General features: G+C 37.4%; 1 pseudogene across 1 annotated transcript; it reads left to right on the top strand.

The window, feature by feature from the left end:
- The first annotated feature begins 56 nt into the window (after positions 1–56).
- LOC308273969 (tryptophan--tRNA ligase, mitochondrial-like) lies at positions 57–22,635 on the top strand (annotated as a pseudogene). Its single transcript has 2 exons — positions 57–207; positions 21,522–22,635. The product of its transcript is annotated as a tryptophan--tRNA ligase, mitochondrial-like (transcript).
- Positions 22,636–23,795: the final 1,160 nt, after the last annotated feature.

Here is a 23,795-nt window from a genome sequence, read left to right as displayed (position 1 = left end):
GAAATTTTAGTAAAACTTCCCAGAAGAGATCAGAGAAAGGACCACTCCAGTTGCGCATGCTGGGGTCTCTTATCAACACACCTCATAAGAAAAATGAGCCAGGCATGGTGGAGGGAGCCATGCAGTGCCGGGCAGGGAGCCCAGTCACGGTCCCGGGACTTCAACGTACCTGGCCACCCTGCTCCGCAGTGCTGCACCGGGGCTGTGGTATGTCCTGATCAGCAGACCCTGCTTTATACGGTGAGGCTGTGGCCTCCAATCTTGAAAGGGATATAATTCATTGCTCTTGAGTGCTCAAACCCACAACCTCTTCAAATCACACATACTGTCTTCTGTTTAAAAAAAAATATTGGAGAGGGGCCAAGATGGCAGCGGCAGCAGCCAGGACTCAGGAGATCCAGACAAACTTTAACCAATTCACTTGGAACCTTTAGAACTAAAAACCCCACAAAGGGGGGCTGACCCTGCCACTCATGCTTAAGAATTCTGGACATTATATCATGGAAGGAACTCAGGGAAGAACCAGGGGAAAGGTGGCTCTGATGGAGTTGCGCAGGCAGGGCAGAAGAACTGCCATGAGGCAAGGCTGGTGCTGGGGTCAGCGAGGCCAGGATCAGAGCCTGCTATGAGGCAAGGCCGATATCGGAGCCTGCCGAGGGGTGAGGCTGGTGCCCCGGGCCAGGAAGGCTGGAATCAGTGCCTGCCATGAGGCAAGGCCAGTGCTGTGGCCTCTGAGGGCGGGATCAGTGTCTGCTGAGGGGTGAGGCTGGTGCTGGGGTCAGCGATGCTGGGATCTGAGCCTGCTGTGAGGCAAGGCTGGTGCTGGAGCCTCCAAGGCCAGGATCAGAGCCTGCTGAGGGATTAGGCCAGTAGCGGGTCCAGAGAGGCTGGGATCAGGGCCTGCTGTGAGGCAAGGCCAGTGCTGGGGCCTCCGAGGCCAGGATCGGAGCCTGCTGAGGGGTTAGGCTAGTGCTGGGGCCAGCAAGGTCAGGATTGGAGCCTGCCATGAGGCAAGGCCTTTGCTGGGGCCTGCAAGACTGAGATCAGGGCCTGCCAAGGAGTTAGGCCAGTGCCAGGGCCAGCAAAGCTGGGATTGGAGCCTGTGGTGAGGCAAGGCCAGTGCTGGGGCATTTGAGGCCGGGATTGGAGCCTGCTAAGGGGTGAAGCCAGAGCTTGGGCCACCGAGACTAAGAATGGGGCCTTCCATGAGGCAAGGCCGGTGCTTGGGGCCATCCAGCAAGGCCGGGATCAGAGTCTGCTGGGGGTGCCAGGCAGGCACCGGGGCCTTCAGCAGCAGGATCAGAACTTACATACATAGAGAAACATCACAGAAAATAGAAAATCAAATGCTTTCCCTAATATGCAAAACCTAGGAAAATGGGTAATGGGAGGAGATCTCATTGTAGAAAGGGCCCCATGGAAGAGCAATCAAGTTGACCAATCAGAGGATATGGGATGGGGAAAGATGGAATCTCTTTTAAAAGCATGATATATGTAAACAAATGAATGAAAGTTAATCACCAAATCAAGCATGAGATCCAGGGAGGGGGAGGGAATGGGATGGGAAGAGAATGAGGGCTAATTGGATGATGTGTTCTGGTATACCCTCACAAGTCTTGTATTCCATTGTGATGTTTGACTACAATGCACCAATAATTATATGTATATTTAAGAGAATATTCAAAAATATAGTAGAAGAGAGGAAAAACTAATAAAAACTACTAGATGCAAGGAGCAAATATAGGAAAAGAAAGAAGAAAGGTGAGACTCTAATAAAAATATAAGTTTATTTAAAGAAAACCTGTGATGAGGAAGACAGTGATAGAGTAAGACCTGTAAGATGAACTTATCTTTAACTCATCTTGGAAACTCTGAGTGGATCAACATCCCACATCCCAGACTTATTTCATGAAAGATGGTAACTTAAGACAGAAAAATTCAAGAATATCTACAAGGATGCTTTTAAACACCAAGGCTAAAAAGAAAAAAGAAGCAACAAATCCCTGAGCAAGTGGAGTCACAAGAACAGTGGCCTAAATTGCTGACCATCAGGAACTTTGGAAACCCCAAAAACTTATGCCCAGCAACCTGAGACCTTCTATACAGACAGTGAAGGCACCAGACACAAAGTTGCACAGCCTCCTGGCAGTACCAGATAGAAAAAGATGACAAAATTCACCATCTTGTCCATTCTTATCTCCCTGGACTCACTATGCATCCAGCAGCAGAAGTGAGTGTACATTCCACAGGTAGGTGAATGCATGCCCTACAAAGTGAGTAACTGAAAAAAGACTAAAAAGAGGAGGTGGGAATAGTCAGACCTCAGTTGCATGCTGCATATAAGGTTCTGAGAGAAACACTACAATTAGGAGTAACAGACTAACCCAGCCTTTTCTTTGGCGAGTACAGATTCCCCATGCTTGCTTCAGAATAAGCCCCTGTGCTTGAGGCCCCTACTCAACACTCACACAGAGAGAGACACTGATCCAGGATCTTGCCAGAGGCCCTAACACTGAGGCTACAAACTGCTTTTTTATAGGTTTCTGTGCAAGCAGGAACACTTGGAGCATGTTCAGGAACCTACAGAAATAAGTGGGGCTTAAACAGATAAAAACATCCCTACAGATTCAAGATGCCAAGTACAAAAGTTTTGCTGTTGTTTTTGTTGTTTGTTTGGAGTTGTTTCTTTGTTATGTTTTTGCTTATTTGGTTTTTTACATTTGCTGTGTTTGTAGGTTTTTTCATTTTGCATTTTTCTCTCTTTCCTCTTTTTTTATTTCAGGGCTGAAGATTGAGCTAAAGCCCTAATGAACACTGGATGAGTGCCTAAACTACACCCTAATTCCCCAACCTAGAAGAGCCTCTTTTCAGCAGCCAGCAGTTAGGGACAACCCCCTCTCTGCTCCTCTAACCACCTCTACCTTATTAACAAAGTAGAAAATCCAGCATGCAGGTGAGCAGGCTTGAGCCAGAGTTTTGAAGCAGCATTCACATCTCTTATGAGCAATCCTCAATTCAAGAAGAAATAAAAATCAGTAATTAACTTTCCAAAGCCACAAAGGGATTCAGCTGTTCTCCAAAAAGGAAATTTTACTAATTCTTAAAGAATTCTTAAAATTTTTCTTTTTTACTTTCCTTTTTTTCCTTTCCTCTTGTGTGCATGTGTGAGAGATGATCCATGATTTGTTTTGTTTGTTTAATTCCCAATAAACCTATTTGCCTGTGCCTTGTAATTTTTCAGGTTTTATCACTATACTGTTTATGAGAATTTTCCTTTATTTTCAATATATGTTTATTATCCTTTTCTAACCTCTTATTCTACTTCATTATGTTTTCTACTTTACTCTCTTCTTGCATCTCTCACTCTATCCTCTTCTTTCACACTCACATTCACCATTGTTTATAATGCAGTTTGCCCTTGTATATACCAGATGACTCCTCTAAATCCCTACTGCTAAGACTGGATCTGATAGGTGAACCAACAGGATGAACTTCCTGACACTAATAGGAGCTGAAAAACAGAGACATCCAGCACCCCACACACAGAAGTTTAAAGTTGCACAGGACCCAAACTGTACTGGTTCACACCTCAGAGACCTACAGGGTCCTGATTTTTAATAACTGTGATTCATCTGCACCATCATCACACCAGACAGAGTCCTGGAGTAGCTGCAACCTAGTGCTGGTTATCTGTAGGCAAAATAAAATAAAGCACTGTATGGTGATAAATACTTAATATAAAGCTGAAAATACCTATATACCTGAGGATATCCCATGCTCTTGAATAGACGGAATAAATATCATCAAATGGCCATCCTTCCAAAAATGATGTGCAGATTTAATGCAATTCCTATTAAAATATTATGGTAATTCTTCACAGATATATAAAAATCAATCCTTAAATTCATTTGGAACAACAAAAGACTCAGAATAGCCAAAATAGTTCTCAGGAATAATAACTATGCAGGAGACCTCACAATACCTGACTTCAAACTATACTACAGATCCAACATAATAGGACCAACAATTCCAACATATAATCATAGGCAAAAATTTCCCCCAACAAGACCCCACAAGCACAATAAGTTAAAATGGGGATTAATACATTGGATTGCATTAAACTAAAGAACTTCTCTGCAGCAAAGCCTCAAGAGAGAGCAGACAGAATCAGAGATCTTTGCCAGCTAATCTTCCAATATAGGACTAATATCTAGAATATACAAAGAACTCAAGAAACTCACTGCCAAATAAACAAATTAACACAATATGAGCAAGTTAAATAGAAACTTCAAATGGCCAAGAAATACATGAAAAATATTCAACATCATTAGCAGTCAGAGAAATGCAGATCAACACTACTCTGAAATTTCTCTAACCCCAATTAGAATGGCAATCATTTTGGCAAACAGTGTGGAGGATCTTCAGAAGAATTTGAATGGATCTACTATATGACCCAGATTTACTACCCCTAGGTATCTACCCAAAAGAATTAAAGCCAGACTACCATAGCCATGCATAAATATCTGTGTTTATAGCTCCACAATTTGAAATGTCCATCAACAGATAAATGGATTACAAAATTATGTGATACAAACACAATGGAATTATACTGGAGATTAGTCAGTCACAAAAAAGAAAATGGTTGGATGTTCTCCTTCCTCTGTGGAAGTTAGGAAGAAACTTAGACACAGGAGGGACTTCAGACAAAGGAGGAGAAACTTTGGTGAAGGAGAAGGTCTAGCCAAGTGAGATTGGAGAGAGAAAGACTTGAAGAGAAAAACACCTTAATGGACATAATGTACATACACAAACTTATGGAAATCAATCAATGTTTTGAGAATGGGGCAGAAGGGAGGAAGAGAAAGCTGGGTGGGAACTTGGGGGTCACTCAAGGAGTACTCTGTGCATGTATACCTCTATCACCCTGAACTTTGTCAAGAAGTATAATTGTAATGAACCAATAAAAAAGAAAACCTAAAGAAATAAACAAATAAAACATCTATCTATCTATCTATCTATCTATCTATTTATCTATCTATATTTCTGTTTCCTTTCTTTTTTATTGGTGAATTGTAATCATATCTTAATGGGGTACAAGATGGTAAAGGCATACATATGCACATTACTCATTTAGCTCTTTCTCACTTCCCACCTCAATCCCTCTCTTATTTCTCCTTCTCATGTTTGGCATAGTGATTGACTTTGATATGTTTGAGAATGTACATCATGTACATTCGAGAATTTTCCTCTTCCCTCCTCTCATTCCCCTCAGTTAGGTCGAGTTTTCAATATTAAAGGATAACAATTTATACCCACATCAATGTGTAACTTGAATGTAATTTCAACATAATTAAAAACTTTAATTCATGAGTAGAAGCTTATGAATATTTTGAGAACATTTTAGCTATGACACATCATAGATTTACAATTTCCACCTTTAGAAATGTGCCCAAAGGAAAAGCTTTACTCTTCTGCATAAAAAGATATATACAAGAATGACTATTTTAATATACTTTTCTTGGTACATTGTAGTCTCACATCATAGTATGTGATATGGACATACATGCAACATACTTCCCCCTGGATCCCTCCCCACTCCCTCCACTTCCCCTACATGATAGAAAAAACACCAATAAATACATGAAATACTTTTAATTATTTCCTTCTAATATATACTTTGGTGTTTTTAGGCATCACATCATAATGTAGTTGAGAACCATAGGGACATACATGCACACAGCACTTGGTGAGCTTCCAGCTTCATCTCCACTTCCCTTTCTTTCTCCTACATAATATTAAGATTGGCACTGATAAAATCACATATGTATATAATGTCATTGAAAGTGTTTTCTTCATTATTTCTCCTCCCCACCACCACCTTCATACCTGAGATCCCCTTCATCACTTCATTGGGTTTTCTCCTCCATTATCTAATGTCCCTCTTATAACCTAGCTTCCACATATGAGAAAAATTTATGGTTTTTTACTTTTTACATCTGGCTAATCTCACTTAACATGATGTCCTCTAGATTCATTAATTTTCCTGTAAATGACATAGTTTTTTTTTAATTGCTGAGTTGAATTTCATTGTGCATATATCACATAATTTTGTACTCCACTCTTCTGTTAATGGATACCTAGATTGGTTCTATAATTTGGTTATTGTGAATTTTGCTTCTATAAACATAGATATTCATGCATCATTATAATATTCTGATTTTAATCCTTTTGGAAAGATGCCCAGGAGTGGTACAGCTGGATGGTATGATGGATCCAGCTTTTAATTATTTCTGATTTCTGATTTCCTTTCTTTTAGTTGGAGAACTGTTCTATATGAAGTTAGATTTTAGGGATTTAATGATAATTTTTTGTGGGATAATGTGAAATTTAATTTTTTAAAAGTCAGTCTATTTTTAAAGTAACCATTATAAACTCAAAATAATACCCATTCTGTGCTTCTTCATTATTTCTTCACCTTTATTCCTAGACCCATTAAGTCCTCCCAAATTCATTTTACTTCTAGTTAGACTATATACTTCAAGAGTTCTTTCAAAATAATTTCTTGGTAGTAACTATTATTAGATGCTGTATTCCCAAAGATTTCTACATTTAAACCTCATATTTAAAAAATTATTTTGCCTAATATAAAACTCAGTACGTGGTAAATATTAATTCACTGCTTTACCAAATATAGTATAGCTATTGAAAAGTATTAATGATTTCCTTGTTCCTTTGGGTTTATATGCTTTTTATCTTTGAAAGCATGAAGAATTTTTCCAGTGCATTTTAATAACAGTCCCAGAATTTCAGTCTACTAATATATTTTTAGTGTATCCATTCTTATATGTAGCACATCCAAAGGAAGATCTTTATTTTAGCAAAAAAAAAAAATATATATATATATATATATATATATATATATATATATATATATATATATATATATATATATATATTCTCCCATTTGTTCCTATTCATATTTGCTTCTGCCTGTTTTCTTTTTCAATATTCTCATTTCTCTTAGCCTACCTAACTGAGGGGATGGATGGGATGGGAGGGGAAAGAAGAAAATTCTCTAATGCACATTATGTACATTAACAAACATATGAAAGTCAATCACTAAGTCAAACATGAAAAGGAGAGAATGGGAGGGAATGAGTTGGGAATTGGGTAAGAGCTAGTCAGGTGATGTGTGCATGTATGCCTCCACTATCTTGTACCCCATTAAGATGTATGACTACAATGCACCAATAAAAATTTTTTAATATTCTCATTTCTGTATCAAAGATTAATTACTATGCTTATTTTAAATTATTATTCAGCCAGGTGTGGCAGTGTATCACAAGTTCAAAGAAAGCCTCAGCAACTTAGTAAGGCTATCATAAACTTGGAGAGACCCTGTTTCCAAACAATGAAATAGGGCTGGGAGTGTAGCTCAAAGATAGAATGCCCCTGGGTTCAGTTCTTGCACTATCACCAAAAAAAAAAGTATTGTTCATTCTGGTCCCTGTTTTCTTTGGTTCTTTGGCTTATTTATTTTGTTAAGTGTCTCCTATAAAACTTTTATTCCTCATATAGGTCACTATTGATTAATAGTGAACTTGCAATTTCATCTTTTATGCCCTTATATTTATCAACTGCTTCTGCAAATAATATATACCTGAGGAAACAGTAATACTTCAGCTTTGTTTGTTCTCAAGTTAAGTTCAAGGATGATGCTTTTGAGGTAGAAAGTTTCAGAGGTTGCTTCTTATGTTCTTATAAGAATGGGTAACTTCTATTGTAATTGATACTGAATTGGAGGAGAAGGCAGTATTCAAGTATTGTCTCTATTGGTTTCTCACTTCCTCCGCTCCAGAGCAGCCCTGAGGCTACTCTTCTACTTCTTCCTGGTATAGTCTCTTTTATTTTCACAGAGACAGACAAAAAGTCAGGACCCACAGTAATGTAAGAAAGAACACACTAGTAAGCTCTCAGCCAGACATCCCAGGCTTGTCTTTTTTCCTGCCCATCATTCTTCTCACCCAGGGCACCAAACATATTTGTCTTCTTGAAGGATTTCACATTTTTATGTTATCTAATAAAAAATTGCTGGGATTTATTGATTTTACTTTGTTCCCAAATGACATCTGTATTGTTGGGTTCAGAGAAGAAAACTAATACCATGCGAAGACTGAGTCATGTAGGACTTCAAATGTACTAACTTCAAGAAGAGAAAATTTTTAATTAAACTATGAGACAAAGGTATATGTGACTGAATACAGGGTTAGTTAATGTAATAGTTATCAATTCAAGGTATAGAGCTTTTCTAATCATTCTTCAACCTAATAAAAATTTTCAGAATGAATTAATTTGATCAAAGATCACCATGGACAATAGAGAGAGAATATTTGGCTACTTTTAATAACTATTCAAAGGCAGTAACTCTTGAAAGGACTGGATTATGTACCAGTATTGGGAAGAGGCTTCAAAATGTATTAATGTGACAGTATTGGGAAAGATTTTCAATTTTCAAAATATATCTTTGGATTAAAAAATAAAAGCCAGGAACTTCAGGGAAAGGGCTGCAGGATTCCAGGAATGGAGGGTGATTAGCAAGACAACAGAGATAGTCCCTGGCCTTTTTTTCATTGTAAAGATAAGATTTCCCAAGGATTTGGAAGGATACCTTGAACCTTCAAGAGATCCTAGACTTTGATAATCATGGGAGGATGCCATAAGCCTTCAAGAGATACCAGAATCTGATTATCAATTAACACATTTGGAGCATAACAAAAGGCATGGGGGTCTGTGCCAGAGAAAGTGCTGGTCTATCAAGAGAACTTCCCCCCTGACCCAGAGAAAGTGGCAGGTCTATTTGGGTTAGAAGACTCATTAAAAAGTACTCTGTCCAGTCATCTTCAGTGACTTCATTTTGGGTCATCCCAGTATGTCACTTTGTGGTATAATGCTTTATCTTTCCCTCTTTCTAATGGCATCACTTTGTTTCAGGCCACCCTCCTATACTGTGATAATATAGGGCTTTAACAGTATTTTTTTATTTCTATCTTTTTAATAATGAACTCATTTAAGTCTTCAGCAAGAGTTTGGACTAGTGTATATCTATCCTAAGTCTGGACAAGGACATGCATTTATGGGAACAGTTTCGAGGAGCCTAACAGAGGTCCCCAGGAACAGTTCCCCCAAACTATAACAGATTATATCCCATAAGACACTATTCTTGCCTTCATTTATCTTTTCTTGGTGCATCTTTCCAAGCTTCCATAGTTCTTGATCTGTTATTTTCCTTTCCCGAAATATCAAATTTTAACTTGTTCTAATTTTATTTGTTCTATTCCAGCTAGAAAATATAGACAATAGTTAGGATAAAACATTGCCATGAGTTTTATATCAGAAAAGTTATAACCTAAGTTCTTCGATGAATGCTGGGTAATCACTAATCACTCTGAGATTGAGCTGGACACTTCTTGTCAATCAGTTATGGAAATTCAGGATTACAAAGGATATAATCCAATTCCTTTTCTAAGCCAAAGGCAACTTGGTGTTTGCAAAGTATCTAGTGAAGAACTGTTGTAATTTGACTCTTCTAGAAATTTACCCTGCTGGAGACACTATTTTCTCTTAGCAAAATTTCACATAGATTTTAAGCCAAATTACCTCCAGATGAATGAATAAGGTATCTCACATGCAAAGCACTTTGATTAAGCATTAAATAACAACACTGTCATTATTAATTCTACTGATGATAAGATTAAAAATAAGCTCTGAAAACTGAATAAAGCCATATCTCAAGAACTTCATTAAGTTTCTTTGTCGCAAACCAGCTCAGTCTAATTGGGGCGCGAGTCCACTCGCGGTCGAAAACCTCAGCAAAGATGGGGAAGAATTAGAGTGAAGTACTGCAGCCTCTTCTCTTCAGCGATTCTTACCCTTCTAGGAACTAAGAGTTTCTAGTGACGGTGCTCTCTAGAAAGAATCTGACATGGACAAAGGCTTCTTGAGCCAATGACACTTTATTACAAGAACCCCCCAAAATTTATACCCTTCACCAGTAAAGTAATAATAAGGGAAAAGGGAATAAATGCAATCACTGTGAAATAATAATGAATGACATGTAAACAAAGGTAATAAAACTAGTCCTTCAGCTGGCTGTTGGCCTTCGAGAGATTAACTCCGGATTCTTTCCCAGGTCTTGCAGATGAGCAGTTCCAAAGGGCGACCTCCCAAAAGAAACAGGCACGCCCAAGGCTTGGAGACTTCTCGGGGAATCTTCTTTAACTTTCTTGGAACTTTCCATCTTTTGGGCTCATTTCATATAGTGAGTGTGGGGAGATGTGGTGATTCAGGTGGATGTGATAGGGTTTCTTCAGGTGTTGGCATCTTATCTTCTAAATCTGAAAGCTTAAGCAAACTCACAACACAGTTTGGCAGACAAAACACCACAAACAACACCACAAAGTTCTTGGATTTAATTGTCAGATGTATTTCCTTAACTGCTAAACACTCTTCTTTAGACAACGAGCCTATTAAAAGCCTATTCATCTTTAATAATCCATTTCCCTGTCACAAACCCTCTGCAACCTGCTTCTAGCCTTCTAATACCTTTCTTTCCCAGTTGGGACGTTCTTATGATAAGCTCTTCTCCATGCAAAAATGCTTTTCTTACTCTTATGGTATTTCCTTTCCTTCATACATATAAATTTAGAATGCCTGTCCTTTATTTTGTCATATTCATTCCTAACCATGCGGCCAGTCTCTCTGTCTCCGGGAATGCTCATACTGGGCGTCAAAGTCAACAATCTTTTTCCTTGGCTCTATTGTATTTGGGCAACTAAGTTGTTCATCAACTAAATTGCTTCAAAGTCACACACAAGGTTTTATCTTCTCTGTCTCTAGGCAGGATCTCAAGGGTAAACTAATGGCTTAACCTAAGTTAGTGATAGGAATGAGGGGAAGTTAATGGCTTAACCTAAGTTAGTGATAGGAATGAGGGTCTGAGACCATTTGTGATTGCTGCAGCTGGAATGCTTATCACAGCATCTGAGTTCTGGCCAGTTTTTCATTATTATTGAGCAGAGCCAAGGACGTTTAGACAAATTTTTAGAGAATTTATTTCCACGGACTCAATTTCTTTCGTAGTCCTGATCTCACATCACCAGAGCAATTCGTGTAGAGAGTTAAAAGGAATCATTACCAAGAAAATAATAGTCATGAAGGGTATCTAAAAGTGGGGGGTACTTTGGCCAGAGACGACACCTCTTTCTCGGGGCTTGTGGAGTGGGGTCTCAACACATAGATGCCGAGGCAGCAGGCATCTCGGCATTTCTTGACTATAAATTTGGGACATAAGGCTATCATTATGGTTTGTTGTAAGGATTTAGTGACAGTTAAGGGTATCCTGATCTATCAATATTATTAACATAATTCCCAATGATAATGAGCATTTTATACTTATCCACCTTTCCAGGGCTCTAGACCTAAGAAGACAGGCACAAAGATATACACCTACCACAATATCATTATAGAACTTTCCTTTGTCCCCTTCTATGTTTCTAGCCAATAGCAAAGGCTCAAACTCATAGTTTTCTCAATGTGAAAAAATGACTTCTAGGAAGAAAATTATTAAAATCAGAGAAGAAATAAATGAAATAGAGAACCAAAAAACAATTCAAAGAATCAACAAAACAAAAAGCTGGTTCTTTGAAAGGTTAATAGGAGTGACAAACCCCTGGCCAACCTAACCAAAAGAAAGAGAGAATCAACTCATGTTATTAAAATCAGAAATGAAAAAGGAGACATCACCAAAGACAATGAGGAAATTCAAAGGAATATCAGAAATTATCTTGAAAATTTATACTCCAATAGACTGGAAAACATGAAAAAAATTGATAGATTTCTAAATACATATAACCTACCTAAACTGAATTAAGAGGACATAGAAAGCCTAAAAAAAACAATAGCAAACAAAGAAATAGACAGCAATAAAAATTCTGCCATAAAAATCCCAGGCCCTGATGGGTTTCCAGCTGAATTCTACAAAACCTTAAGTGAAGAACTAATAGCGATACTTCACAACTTGTTCTGGGAAAGTGTAAAAGATAGAATTCTCCCAAATTCTTTCTATGAGGCCAGTATCACATTAATCCCCAAACCAAATAAAGATACCCCAAGAAAGGAAAATTAAAGACAAATATTCTTAATGAACATAGACGCAAAAACTCTAAACAAAATACTAGCTATACACATTCAAAACCATATCAAGAGAATTGTAGATCATGACCAAGTTTTATCCCAGGAAAGCAAGGCTGGTTCAACATATGCAAATCAATACTCATTATTCACCACACAAATGGAACTGACAATAAAAACCACATGATCATATCAATAGATGCTGAAAAAGCATTTGACAAAATCCAACACACATTCATGTTAAAAGACACAACACTTCAGAAAATTAGAGTAAAAGGAACATATTTCAACATCATTAAGGCAATATACAATAAACCCAAAGCCAACATCATATTGAAAGGGGAAAAACTGCAAGAATTTCCTCTAAAATCAGGAAGAAAACAAGGATTCTCACTAACACCACTCATTTTCAATATACACTTCAAGACCCTTGCCACAGCAATAAGACAAGAGAAGCAAATCAAAAGAATTCAAATAGAAAGGAATTAAAACTATCTTTATTTGCAGATGACATGATGCTTTACCTAGAAGACCCAAAGAACTCAACCAAAAGACTACAGGTGTTGATTAACCAATTCAGCAAAGTTTCAGGATTCAAAATCAACCTAAACAAATTAGTTGCTTTTCTTTATGCCCAAAATACATCCACAACAAAAGAAATAAAGAAAACAACTCCATTTACTATAACACCAAAACTAATAAAATACCTAGGAATAAACCTAATCAAAGATGTAAAAGACCTCTATGAAGAAAACTATAAAACATTAAAGAAAGAAATTGAAGACCTAGGGAGATGGAAATATCTCCCTTGCTCATGGATAGGCAGCTTAAATATCATCAAAATGGCCATTCTGCCAAAAGTGACCTATAGATTCAATGAAATTCCCATTAAAAAACCAGTGACATTCTTCATAGACCTAGAAAAATCAGTCATGAATTCTATATAGTGAAAGAAAAGACCTGGAATAGCCAAAGCAATCCTCAGCAATAAGAAACATGCAGAAGGCATCACAATCTCTGACTTCAAACTATACTATAGAGCAATAGTATAATAACGTAGTAAAAACAATATGGTATTGGCACATCAGGCAGATTGACCATTGAAACAGAATAGTAGATACAGAAACAAACTCACAAACATATAGTCAATTAATCTTTGACAAAGGGGCCAAACTCATATGCTGAAGAAAAGACAGCCTTTTCAACAAATGGTCCTGGGAGAACTGGCTATCCATTTGTAGAAAGATGGAACTAAATCCTTACATCTCACCATGCACAGGAGTCAACTCAACATGGACCAAAGACTTAGAAATTAGACCTGAGACTGTGAAGTTATTAGAGGAGGGCATAGGCTCAACACTCCAACATACAGGCAAAGGCAGCAACTTTCTCAACAAGACTTCCAAAGTACTGGAAATTAAAACAACAATTAACAAGTGGGATAGCATCAAACTAAAAAGTTTCCTCATATCAAAGGAAACCACCAAGAACCTAAAGAGAAAGCCCACAGAATGGAAGATCTTTACCAGCCACCACTCTGATAGAGAGCTAATATCCAGAATATACAAATATCTCAAAAGACTCTACACTAGCAAAACAAATAACCTAATCAAGAAATGGGCAACTGAACTGAATAGACACTTCACAAAAGAAGAGATACAAATGGCCAATAGGTACATTAAAAGATGTTCAACATCATTAGCCATCATGAAGATGCAAATCAAAACTACACTGAGATTTCATTTAACTCCAGAGTGGCAAGCATAAAGAAATCAAATAACAACAAATGGTGGTGTGAATGTGGGGAAAGAGGAACTCTTTTACACTGTTGGTGGAGTGCAAACTAGTTCAGCTGCTATGAGGATCAGTGTGGAGATTCTTTAGAAAACTGGGAATAGATCCACCATATGATCCACCTATACCAGTCCTGGGTATTTGTCCAAAAGGGTTGAAATCAGAACTCTACAGTAACATATGCATACCCATGTTCATAGCAGCACAATTCATAATAGCCAGAATATGGAACCAACCTAGGTCTCCAACAGATGAATGGATTACAAAGTTATGGGAAACACACACAATGGAATTATATTCACCTATAGAGAAGAACAAAATCATGGCATTCAGAATAAGATGGAAAGATCTGGAGAACATTATGTTAAGTGAGATCAGCCAAACACAGAAAGAGAAGGGACATATGTCTTCTCTAATATGTCCAAACTAGAGAGTATTGGGGATATCAGAGAGACTCCAGAAAATGAAGGGGAAATCTCGGCAAAGCTAGAATGAAGGATATGAGAAGAAGGCTGAGGTTGATTCATGGAGGAGCTATATCCAAATATGTGTAAAAGAATGAATATAGCATTGTTAACTTGGAGATGCATTGTTGAAAGGGGGAAGGAGTGCAGGCGCGGTAGGGAGAGGGCACCAAGTACAGTCTAAAAAGATGCCATTTTCTTTTTTTAAATTTTTTATTGGTGCACTGTATTCATATATCATAATGGGATAAAAAAACTTGTGTAGACATACATGCACACATCACCCAGTTAGCCCCTACCCAATCCCCACCCCATTTCCTCCTGATCCCTCCTTCCCATGCTTGGCTTAGTGGTTGACATCTAATATTATAGCAATTTATCCAAAATTAACAATGATAATCTCACATAACAGATTCATTTGTTTGATATCTATCTTTTGATGACTTAGAGATAACATTTCAATATTTCTTTTTGCTTTCTTTCTTAACAGAGGATATTTTTTTCTTTTTTTAAGGTGAATCTGTCATACATTTATTTATTTATTTTTCAGAAAAAATCCATTCTACCATGAAATATGAACTCTAAATGCCCAAAACAATCTCAAAAAAGAACAAAGCTAGAAGATGTACATTTTCTGATTTCAAACCTTATAAAGCTACAATAATTGAAACAGTTTAGTACTTCTATAAAGGCAGATATATAAACCAGTGGAATAAAATAAAAAGCCTAGAAATAAATTCTTTCATATATGGTCAAGTTCTTTTTGACAAGGTTTCCAAGAACATTTGGTGAAGGAAATAATCTTTTCACTAAATATTGTTGAAAAATAATAATTACATAAAAAAGAATAAAATTGGACCCTTACCTAACACCATATACAAATATTAACTCAGAATAGATAAAAGACCTAGATGTAGATCTTAAGACTATAAACTTTTAGAAGAAAACCTGGGTGATAAAACTTCACAATATTGAAATTGGCAGTGATTTCTTGGATATGATTTCAAAGGCACAGGCAACAAAAGAATAAAGAAACAAGCTTCCTAAAACATAAAAAATATTGTACATCCAAAGACAATATAAACAGAGTTAAAAGTTACTGATAGAATGGGATAAAATGCTATATCTGAAGGTATATTAATATTCCAAATAGAAATCCTAAAATTTAGCAACAATAAAAGCAAATAATGCAATATAGAAATAGGTAAAAGACTAAAATAAATAATGAATCGCCAAAGATAACCAATCTTAGTTGTCTGCTGGATGGAAAATCTTGTTTCTCTGTTTCTGGTGTGTATTACCTATTTCTTCTTTGTAGTTAATCCATTTGAGTACCTTCTCTAGCACTTGTTTTGAAGACATAAATTCCTACAGTTTCCGTTTGCCATTAAAGCTTCTTATTTTCCTATCTAATTTGATAGATAGTTTTGCTGGGTAGGAAATTTTGGGCTGGAAGTGGTTTTCTTTCAGAGTTTGGAATATGTTACTCCATGCCCTTCTGGCTTTCATGACATGGTTTGGGAAATCTGGAGTGATTCTAATTGGTTTGCCTCTGAATGTCACTTGACCTTTTGTTTTTGTTGCCTTTAAGATTCTCTGCTTGTCTTTCACATTGGTCATTTTGACAGTTATGTGGCGTGGGGGACCTCCTCTCTGATCCTGTCTAAAGGGAGTTTTATGAGTTTCCTGGAGCTGTGTATCGACCTCTTGCTCTATGTTTGGAAATTTTTCTGCTATTATTTCTTTGAAGAGATTATTGATCCCTTTGGTTTCACCCTCCTCTATTCTGATTATTCTTAGGTTGGCTCTCTTAAAATGGGCCCATATTTCTTCAATGTCAGATTCCTGCTGTCAGATTTTTTTCTAAGTTATAAATCATGCATTCATTTTTAGAGTGATTATCTTCTAGAAGCGAGATTCTATTCTCCATGTGGTCTAATCGATTATTTATACTTTGAATTGAGGTCTTTGCCTCAATGATTGCATCTTTTATTTCTTTTAGACTCTCTCTAAATTCTTTTGGAAGGTCCTGTATTATTTCTACAGTTATATTCCTGATTTGATCTTCTGTAGATCTCTGAATTTCTGTGTTATCGGGTTCTGATATGGGGTTGTGGGCATCATTGCTCTATCACTGTTCCTCTTTTCCATGATTTTAGAAGTTTGTGCCTTACCTGGGTCACTACAACTTCAATTAGGGTGCTCTGAATCTCGAGTCTGTGGTAATCTCAGCTGCCACTACTCCTTTACTGGGTTTTATCGCAAAGTCTCAGACCCAGTGAGTTAATCGAGGCTGCGCGAGACTGTGGGGGTGCCGGGCTGGGTGTTTTCCCACGGGGAGCTGCGACTAGGGTGTGGTATCTCTGCCACTGCTACTCCTTCACTGGGTTGGATTGCAAAATCTCAGACCCAAGGAGATTATCAAAACTGCGCAAGTCCCTGGGAGTACAGTACAGGGATTTCTCCTTTAGGGGCCCCAATTTCACTCACGATTATTGTGCGCACTGATCAGGAGCTATTGCAGGATGTGGTGAACTCGCTGTCACTGCTGGCAATATGGCACCACTGCCATGCCCTCGGCCATGAGTCTGGTGCTGCTGACAATATGGTGCCACTGCCACGGCCTTGGCCATGAGGCTGGTGTATTTCTTTTCTGGTTTTGAGCTCCGTTCTGAGCCCCTGGAAGGCATGATGAGTTTGGCCACTGGGAGTTTTAGGCATTCTTTTCGCTGAAAGAACTGCTAATTGCACCCAAATGATCAGCAGCTGCTCACTTCAGCTCTTTGTTTACCTTTCCTCTCTGGTGCCTGGTGCTGTGAGGGAAGATGATGCCGGTGTGGCTCTGCTGCCACATTGCTGGCTTGATCTTTTCTGGTCTCTGGTTGTTCTTCTAGTCTTTTTTTCTCTGTCCCTTGTGTTTACATTTTTTATTTCTTTGTTGCTAGTGTTTTCTGCCTTTGAAAAGCACTGATTTTGTGGCAATAGAGATCGAGTTTTATCAGGTCTCATAAATGCTCCTTTTCTCCATCGCCATCTTCCCATTTTTACTATGTTCCACATATAAATTAAGGGTAATATTTTTAAAATGCACAATGACTAACAAAGATTCTTTGTTGCTTTCTTTCTTATTCTAAGGAAACAGAAAACCTCTAACTCTTTTTATATCACTGATGTAACAGAAGATAATTTTGAGGGAAATTGTCCCACACAAAAGTTAAGCATCATGACACAAAAGTTAGGTATCATCAACCATTTTTATAATGAAGATATTGAAGCCTTTGGAAGTTAAATGTTTCACCATATAGACCTCAAGCATGTTGCAATGGGTAAACTAGAATGTAGGTGCTATTTTTTTCTAAAAAAAAAAAATAATAGTATCCCCATCCCCCAAACTATAAATTTTTAACAAGATTCTCTATTATTCCAAATTCATCATAATTTGTACAAATTAATCAGAAGAACACTAATACCCTTCAATTTTTATTAGTTCAAATCTCATTAACCATCTTATTTCAATGTAAAAAATCTTCCCATTTCAACTACACAACGCTGACCTATGCCATGCAGTGATCAATTCACCATGCCAGTACAAGATCTTCATCTAGTGGTAATAGTAGTAACTGCAGGCTACACAGCACACTGCTTTTAAATTGGTGCATTGTACTCATATATCTTAATGGAGTGCAGAATGGTAGAGGCATGTCACTCATTTAGCCTTCCCCAACTCCCACTCTCTTCCCTCCCTCATCTCTTCTTATGTTTGGCTCAGTGATTGACTTTGATATGTTTGTTTAAGTACATCATGTACAGTTTTCTCTTCCTCCCATCTTCCTCAGTTAGGTCACCTTATTTACTCATCTATAATTTCTCTTTTTCCATCTAGAGTACCTTCTATAACCCATGTTATCTCTACCTTCCACATATTAGGGATAGCATCCAATTTTTTACTTTTTGTGACTGACTAATCTGACTTAGCACAATGTTCTCCAGTTCCAGCTATTTCCTTGTAAGTGATGTGATTTTGTTTTTCTTAATGGCTGAATAAATTACTTTGTGTACATATTACATAGTTTTGAAATTCATTCATCTGTTGATGTACATCTTGGCTGGTTCCATAGTTTGGCAACTGTGAACTGTGCAATTGTGAGCATAGATATGCATGTATTAGTTTGGTAGTTTGGTTTCCATTCTTTGGGGTAGATACCCAGAAGTGATATAAATGAATTACACAGTAGTTTCATTTTTATTCTTCTGAAGAGCCTCCATACTCTTTCCAAAGTGGTTGCACTAATTTGCAATCCCACCATTAATGTATTGTAGTTTCCACTTTTTCACATTCTTGCCAGCATTTGTTGTTGTTTGTGTTTCGAATTATTGCCATTCTAGTTGGAGTTAAGTAAAATCTCAGGGTATTTTGATTTGAATGTTTCTGGTTGCTAATTATGTTGAGCATTTTTTCATACATGTATTGGCCATTTGAAGTTCTTCTTTCTTGAAATGTCTATTTCACTTGCCCTATTTCTCGGTTGAGTTATGTATTTTCCTACTGATGAGTTTCTTGAGGTCTCTGTATATTCTAGCTATTAGTACTCTATCAGAAGAATAGTTGGCAAAAATTTCCTCCCATTCTGTCAGCTACCTGTTAAGTTTTTTTGTTTTGTTTTTGGCAGTACTAGGGATTGAACCTAGGGGCATTCTATCTCCGAGCTACACCTTCAGCCCTATTTTGAAACAAGGACTCACTGAGTTGCAAAGAACCTCACTGAGGCTGGTTGTGAACACAGATAATCCTGTCTCAGACTCCCAAATGCTGGGATTACAAGTATGTGCTGCCATGCCTGGCTCCTTCTGTTGAGGTTCTTGATAGTTTTCTTTGTTGTATAAAACTCTTCTTTTTAATGCAATTCCACATATTGATCTGCCTTTAGTTTCTTGTGCTTTGGAGGTCTTGTTGAGAAAGGTTTTACCTGTGCCTGTGTGTTGTAGTGTTTCTCTTCAAGTAGCTGCAAGGTCTCTGATCTAATTTCCAAGTCTGTGGTCCATCTTGAATTGACTATTGTGCAGGGAAAGAAAGTGGGGTTTATTTCCATATTTCTGTGTATGGTTAACCAGTTTTGCCAGCCAGCATCATTTGTTAAACAGGCTATGTTTTTGACCCCTTTGTAAAAAATCAATTGGATGTAAGTGTGCAGATTTCTTTCAGCATCTTTTATCCTGCTCCATTGGTCTATGTATCTGTTTTTGTTCCAGTAGCATGCTGTTTTTATTACTATGGCTCTGTAGTATAGTATGAAGTCAAGTATTGTGATTCCTCCTGCATGGATTTTGTTGCTGAGAACTACTTTGGCTATTCTGTTTTTGTTGTGGTGGTGGTGGTAGTGGTTGTTCTTGTTGTTGTTGTTCCAAATGAATTTAAGGACTGATTTTTCTATGTCTGTAATGAATAACCTTGGTAATTTAATGAATATTGCATTGAATCTGTAGATCACTTTTGGAAGTATGGCCATTTTGATTATATTTATTCTGCCTATCTTTACATCTTCTCAGGTCTTCTTTGATTTCTTTTTTTAGTGTTTTAAACTTTTCTTTCTAGAGGTCATTACCATCTTAGTTAGATTAATTTCTAAGTATTTTATTTTTTATGGAAATGTTTTGTTGGAAAACTTTTGAGTGGAAATGTTTTCTGAAATTTTTTTTCAGTGAACTTATGGTTGGCATACAGAAAAGCTTCTGAATTTTTAATATTGATTTTGTATCCAGACACTACTGAATTTGTTGATAAGTTCTATAAGCCTGTTGGTTGCATCTGCTGGGGCCTCTAAGTAGAGTATCATGTCATCTACAAACAGCAATAGTTTTAGTTCTCTTCATATTTGTACTCTTTTGATTTCCTTCTCTTACCTTATTGCTCTTGCTAGAGTCTCAAATACTACATTGAAAAGAAGTGGTGATAATTTACATCCTTGCCTTGTTTCTGTTTTAAGAAAAATTTCAATCAGTTTATTCCCCATTTTTTTTGTTAGTTGACATGACATTAATATGACATTGCCTGTGTGACTACTGTCTTTCTGATGACTATTGTCTTTTTGATGATGAGGTATGTTTCTTCTATTCAAAATCTCTGCAGTGCTTTTAGCATAAATGGGTGTTGGATTTTTTCAAATGCTCTTTCAGCATCTATTGAAATTATCACGTAAATTTTACCTTTGTTTCTTTTTATGTGATGAATTACAATGGATTAATTTTTGTATGTTGAACCAACCTTGCATCACTGGGATGAACCCTACTTGGTCATGGTGTATGATTTTCTTGATGTGGTTTGAATGCATGTTTCTAGTTTTTTGTTTAGAGGTTTTGTGTCTAAGTTCATAAAAATATAAAGGCCTATAGTTTTCTTTCCTTGAGCTGTCTTTATTTGGTTTTTGTAATAATATAATATTGGCTTCATAGAATGTACTAGGGAGAGTCCTATTTCTTTCTATTTCATAAAATAGATTGAGGTGTATTGAAATTACCTCTTTTATAAGGGTTTTATAAAATTCACTTGAGAAACCATTTGATACTGAACTTTTGTTTGATGTTAGGCTCTTTATTGCTGCTTCAATCTCTTTGATTGCTATTGGTTGGTTTAAATTTTATATATCTTCTTGACTCAGTTTAAGAAGGTTGTACTTATCTAAAAAGTTGTCAGTTTTCTCCAGATTTCCTATTTTGTTGGATTATAGTTTTTCAAAGTAGTTTCTAATAATCCTCTGGATTTCTATTTTCAAATTTGGATTGATTCTTTCTCTCTCTCTCTCTCTCTCTCTCTCTCTCTCTCTCTCTCTTAGTTAACTAGTGGTTTGTTTATCTTGTTAATTTTTTCAATAAAACAGTTATTGGATTCCTGTATTTTTAATCTACCTCATTAATTTGTGCTCTAATTTTAATTTCCTGTCTTCTCCTGAATTTGGAGTCAGACACTACCTGCTTCTCAAGGGCTTTGAGTTGTGTCATTAGGTTATTTTTTGGTAATTTTTTGTTCTTATTTAGGCACTCAGTGCTATGGATATTTCTCTTAATACTGCCTTCAAGATGTCCCAGAGCAGTGGAAGTCATGTGGGTGCTGGAGCTTTATCCAGGCACTTCACAAATGACACGAAACTGCTTCTGCTCCCGAGAAAGATAGAACAAAATGAGTATTTTCTGTCATCAAGCCCACAGGGATACCCCACCTGGATAATTACCTAAGAACCATCAAGAACTGTGTGAAGTTACAAGATGAATACAGCACAGTGTTGTAAAACATCAGTTGTACATTTGGACCTTCACTCCATCACCATCACTCAAGACCCCAGCAGAGCATCCCCAGCATCCCTCAAGACCTTCAACAGAGCATCCTGGATGTGACTGCAGCTCCCCTTGCCTGCAGGACAAACCCAGAGAAAAGCATACTTTTCCAACAGCCCCAGGTGTCTGAATATGCACAATTAAATTGAATCCTTACCTGCATAATCACAGTTCTTTGATTACAAGATTTACACCAGTGGAAGGAAAAGATGGCCAAGAAAAAGCAGGATGGGACAGTGGGCCTGGTCACATACCCCCTACTCCAAGCAGCCAACATTGTGTCCTACAAGGACACACACGTTCCTGTCAGGGAGAATCAAGTCCAGCACATGGAACTAGTCCAGGATCTAGCACAAGGTTTCAACAAGAAGTATGAGAAGTTCTTCCCAGTGCTCAAGTCCATTCTCACATTGATGAAAAAGAATAAATACCTCCATGACCCTTCTGCTAAAATGTCCAAATCAAACCCTGATAAACTGGCCACCATCTGAATAACAACAGACAGCTGGGAAGAGAGACTGTAGAAGTTCCACAAGGTGGTGACAGACTTCACCTCCGAAGTCACCCACCACCCCATGGACAGTGTTGGCATCTCCAACGAGGTTACAATCCAGCAGTGGTGACTGGGCACGTGGTGGAGGAGGTGGTATGCCGCATTTCAGGCCTCAAAACCACCTGCTACAAGCTCCTGATGGCCAACATTTTCATCCAAAAATTTGCTCCCATTAAGAGTGAGATTGAAAAACTGAAGGCAGACAAGGTACATTTAGAGAAGGTTTTATGACTTGGGTCAGCCAAAGCTAAAGAATTAGCATATCCTGTGTTTCAGGAGGTGAAGAAACTGGTGGGGATTCTATAGGAAATGTTAGGTGGTCACAGCAGGCTTTTGTGTCTTGCAGTCTGGGCACTCCAATAAAACCAGATGTCCTTCAAAAAACAAATATATATATATATATATATATATATATATATATATATATATATATATATGTATATATGTATATATGTGTGTGTGTGTATATATATATATATATGTATACATATATAGAGAGAGAAAGTGATGATAGATGATAGATAAATAATCATATACACACACATCTATGGTATAGCTGATCACTGGCTTCATTTGTTGAATAATGATGCTTTGTAGCCTCACTCAAATAAAGAAATGCTCTAAATCTCCTCAAAAAATACTGTTATCAGAATCAAAACAAAACATTAAAGAAGGCATAGCTGTCACAATCCTTGAACTACATGTATCTGTACAAGTGTGATTGAGGTGAGCAGTAACTTGGGAAATGGGATATGATGTGTGCTCTTTCTGGAATATTTACTGTAACAGGTGTTCACTTGGTCTACCTTGATCTATTTTTTTCTCCTGTGGTGCTGGAGGTTGAAACCAGGGGCTTTCTGCCTCTGGGCTACACTCCCAGACTCCTTTATATTTTATTTGGAAACAGGGTCTCACTAAGTTGATGAAGGCCTCAATAAGTAGCTGAGGCTGGTTTTGAACCTGCACAATCCCCCTGTCTCAGCCTCCCAAGTACTGGAATTATAGGTGTGCACCACCATTTCCAACTAACCTTACCTTTTTAAAAGCAGCATATAGAGATCTGAGGTTTATAATCTCTTGGATGCTATTTGATCCAATTTGTATTCTCATCTTATAAAAAGAGGTTGACTATTTGTCACTAAGGTGGTACCTTCTTTAATATTTAAGCTCTTGTTTCTTAAGGAACCAGAAAACTGTTCAGCAAATTATTTGATTTTTAATTAACAGATATAGGACACAATCTTCTGAAAATGTTGTATTATTTCAATTTGATTTATTAAACAAGAGCCCTGAATTGTGGGGGTTTTTTCAGTATTAGAAATCAAACCAAACCCAGAGCCCCACACAAACTGGCATGTGCTATCACTGGGCTACACCTCTAGCCCATGAATTATGTTCTTAGTCACATTTTTGCATTTTTTAGTCTCATCAACCTCCTATGAAATATAGGAAATAAATTGCTGGTT

This window comes from Muscardinus avellanarius (genome assembly GCF_963383645.1).
Source record: "Muscardinus avellanarius genome assembly, chromosome: 15".
Taxonomy (NCBI): Eukaryota; Metazoa; Chordata; class Mammalia; order Rodentia; family Gliridae; genus Muscardinus; species Muscardinus avellanarius.
This window is presented reverse-complemented; position numbering and strand designations above follow the sequence as displayed.